The following is a 4,510-nucleotide window of genomic DNA, read 5'->3' as shown; positions in this document are numbered from 1 at the left end:
GGCTAGTATTTTGCTAACTTTAGCTTTTAGCTACTGTGGCTTTCATTAAGCATTTTACTACTTTGAGCTACAGTTTGGCTATTTTTAGCTTTTAGCCAGCATTTTTGCTTGAGCTTTCAGATATCCTTTTGCTACTTTTAGCTAGCTTTTTGCCACATTTAAAAACCATTACATTTTTTAAAAACACTAATCATCAATATAGTTTTACTACTGCTGTTATTAATCATATGTTATTATATTTCATGAACAGCCTCTACTTTTAAATTGTTCTTTTACATAGAAAATACACATTATTTTAAAGTTTTATAGTTTGATGTAATCTAATCTCAGCCCCACTGTTCCAACATAAATAAACCGTTTTATTAATTTCACAACAGAAGACAAAAATTCCTGTGAGTCTTTGGCTGAGCCTTAAGTTTTTGGAAGCTATGAAGTCAGATGAAGTCAGGTTTGTGTCTCAGMCTTAATAACAACCATATTGTCCAAGAGGGATCAGTGAATAATGTGCTCCTCCAACACTAAATTCACCCCAAGTTCAGATGTCATGTTTATTTAGTCTGATAGTCTGCAGATGAATATGGTGCAGTGACAAAATTTGGGAATTTGCAAGAATGTTCCAGTAAATACTTCTGCCTATCTGTGTGAAGACTGAGTCAATGAATTTTCTTTCATTTCACTGCAGAGGAAGTTTGGATTACCTGGATTAAACTGGTTTTCCAGACCACACTGGCGTCCTGATGTCAGAGCTTTKCTGATTCACGAGACTGCGTGCGTTCTGCAGATAGTGATACAGACCCTAATTACTGCTTTTATTCGCCCACTCCAAACTGTTTTAMCTCTGAAAAGACACTTAATTCAAAAACTAACTCGTAAATCTTCCTGTCACATTAAAAAGAAATATAGATTCARTTTCCGGCACATTTTAAACCCTTTTTTTAAAGGGTTCTTGTGATGTTGCTATGGATGCAAACAGTTTACTGGCACAGGTCACGACAAAGAGAAAGTTCTGGATCGCACACAGGCCTTTTCTGAGAAGCAAATAAAGTAGGAGGGACACACCTATCCCTTTTTTTAATGTTTGACGAGGAATTTTTAATTTCCTTATCCTTCCAGTCTAGACTGCAGACCCTTTGCCTCAGGAGGAGAAAGGRTAAGACTGATTTATCCCTCTCCTACCAAAACAAACACTGCGAGAAAGTGTTGCTCACTGGACGTGCGGACGTAAGAAGCGGGCAGAGTTTCAAACGGCTTCACTGCTTCCTTGCTGATTAAAAAACAATCATGCACAAACAATTTCCTTTCCTCATCTCTCCCGCTTTTCCTTCTCTCCACTCCCACCTCCTTGCGTGCGTTGGTCACGAGTGTCCTCACTCCAGCCTTTGTGTAGCGCCCCAACCTGCTCTGCTATGTGGATGACTCAGTGCATCAAAAGGCAAGGTTGCAGGCGCACACACGACACTTTAATACGCACGTTTAAAAGAAGTAAAGATATTTTTAACCATTAAAGCCTGTTTTTCTTGCACTGCAATTTGGTGCTAATATGAACAGATAATGAAACATGAAATTCTGACTTTTTTTGTATCTGAGTAGACCTGCAGGGCATCAAGATTTCCATGCCAAAGAAAAGGACATACAAAAGTTAAGTGTCTTATCATATAATTAGTAGTCTCACCTAAGTGGGAAAATTCCTCTTGCGTGATCATTTAATCGGGGAATGTAATGATTTGAACATCTGCAGCAGGTCTCACCCTAAACCCCATGGGTGGCTGTTTTTCTGGCCAAATGTTTTGGCATTATCCTGAGACTGTATGCTCCTTTTAGAWTCATAAAATCTCAAATTTATCACTCCAAACAATTTAAGAACTTAATGCACTTCTCTCATTTAAGGTATTGTCTAATTTCTAGTGTCATGAGCACTCAAAAAACATGTAGTGGATTTAATTAAAAATATCTCAACTGTTTTCACTCAACTGAACTGAGTTAATATAAAGTAAATGTGTTACCTTCAACTCAATTGAGTGGAAACTGTTCACATCATTTTTTTTAAATTAAATCCATTGTATGTTTTTTTGAGTGTATAAAACATATTCACCTCTTTTTAGATGTTTTAATTTGGTCGCAGCTGGGTCCTAGAGGGCGCATGGGAATTCACCCAACCAGTCTACATGTGTTTTGTGGACTTGGAGAAGGCGTTCGACCGTGTCCCTCGGGGACTCCTGCAGGGGGTACTCCGGGAGTATTGGATACCAGGCCCTTTGATATGGGCTGTGAGTCCCTGTACGACCGGCGCCAGAGCTTGGTCCGCATTGCCAGTAGTAAGTCAGACTCTTTCCGGTGAGAGTTGGACTCCGCCAAGGTTGCTCTTAACTTTTATGGACAGAATTTCTAGGAGCGGCCAATGTGTTGAGGGGATCCGTTTTGGTGACCTTAGGATCGCATCTCTGCTCTTTGCAGATGATGTGGTCCTATTGGCTTCATCAGATCGTGATCTGCAGCTCTCACTGGAGCGGTTCGCAGCCGAGAGTGAAGCGGCCGGGATGAGGATCAGTGTCTCCAAATCAGAGACCATGGTCTTGAGCCGGAAACCGGTAGGGTGCCTTCTCCGGGTCAGGGAGGAGGTCCTGCCCCAAGTGGAGGAGTTTAAGTATCTCTGGGTCTTGTTCACAAATGAGGGAAGAATTGAGCCTGAGATCAACAGGCGGATTGGTGCTGCRTCTGCAGTGATGTGGGTGCTGTACTGGTCTGTCGTGGTGAAGCGAGAGCTGAGCCAGAAGGCGAAGCTCTCGGTTTACCGGTCGGTCTACATTCCTACCCTCATCTATGGTCACGAGCTTTGGGTAGTGTCCAAAAGAATGAGATTGCAGATACAACACCCGCTTCGGATGTTATCATCCATTAAATGGATGTTATTAGCCGTTATCAGTCCCATAGAATGGCTTCAGACTGTCAGCTGGTTAGTATGAGGCATAAAGCCACTAAGGTTTTTTATGCAATCTGGTTAATATGAGGCATAAAGCCACTAAGGTCAATTTAAGAGAAAATGACATGGGCTATGATAAAGTAGACCAGACTCCGGYGGTAGCAGATTGTTGCATTCCAACRTATATAGCACTGGTAACCTACTAGGGGGCACTGTCTGGACAGTCTGAAGCCATTCTATGGGACTGATAACCGCTAATAACGTCCATTTAATGGATTGATAACATCCGAACTGGCTGGATACAAGCGACCGAAATGAGTTTCCATCGCAGGGTGTCTGGGCTCTCCCTTAGAGATAGGGTAAGAAGCTCAATCATCCAGGAGGGACTCAGAGTAGAGCCGCTGCTCCTCAACGTCGAAAGGAGCCAGTTGAGGTGGCTCGGGCATCTGGTTAGGATGCCTCCTGGACGCATCCCTGGTGGGGTGTTCTGGGCATGTCCCACTGAGAGGAGGCCCCGAGGAAGACTCAGGACACACTGGAGGGACTGTTTCTCATCTGGGCTGGGAATGATTCCTCCAGAGAAGCTGGTCCAAGCAGCTGGGGAGAAGGAAGTCTGGGTCTCTTTGCTTAGACGGCTGTCCCCGTGACCCGTGGAAGAAATGGAAGAAAATGGACAGACAGACTCTGGTCGAGGAAAATGGACTTTTTAAGGGAAAAACATTTAAAAAATCATATTAGCAGGATCACCTGACYGTCTCCTATAATACCAAATCTGATTAAAACAATGTTAAAACATTTGACTATTTTTATTCAATAAATGAGCTAATAAATTATAATTTCTTGTTTGTTTGTTTGTGTGTTTGTGTGTTTGTGTGTTTGTGTGTTTGTTTGTTTGTTTGTTTGTTTGTTTGTTTGTTTGTTTGTTTGTTTGTTTGTTTGTTTGACCAGTGGTTCAGTCACAACAGAATAACCTTTTCTACAATACAGTTGCTAGAAAGAGGAATAATAATAATAATAATAACGCATTTTATTTATAAAGCTCCTTTCAGGACACCCAAGGACACTGTACAACAGCAAAGAAACAACTCCACATACATAAAATGATAGGGTAGTGCGGGAGAAACATAGAAATGAGGAGTACAGACCAGTCATATAATAAAATGAACAATGGGGTTGTGGGGGGAGAAACAGAAATGAGGACTACAAAACAGTCATATATTGAGGTACAATGACCAGTCAATCGGAGTTAACAGTGGTAGGCTAATCTGAAAATATCTGTCTTCAGGCTGGTCTTAAACAGGGAGAGAGAGGTGGTATTGCGTAATCCATGGGGTAGTGATTTCCAGAGCTGTGGAGCAGAGCGGCTGAAAGTTCTGCTCCCCATGGTGCTGAGGCGGGCAGGGGGTATRGAGAGTTGGAGGGAGGAGGCAGATCTTAGAGAGCGGGAGGTTGTTGAGATGTTCATGAGGTCAGACAGGTAAGGAGCGGAAAGACTGTGGATAGCTTTGAAGGTGTGTAGGAGAATTTTAAAGATGATGCGGGATTCAACTGGGAGCCAATGGAGCTGTTGTAGGACTGGAGTGATGTGTG

Source organism: Austrofundulus limnaeus, unplaced genomic scaffold (assembly GCF_001266775.1).
Source record: "Austrofundulus limnaeus strain Quisiro unplaced genomic scaffold, Austrofundulus_limnaeus-1.0 Scaffold41, whole genome shotgun sequence".
Classification (NCBI taxonomy): domain Eukaryota; kingdom Metazoa; phylum Chordata; class Actinopteri; order Cyprinodontiformes; family Rivulidae; genus Austrofundulus; species Austrofundulus limnaeus.
This window is presented reverse-complemented; position numbering follows the sequence as displayed.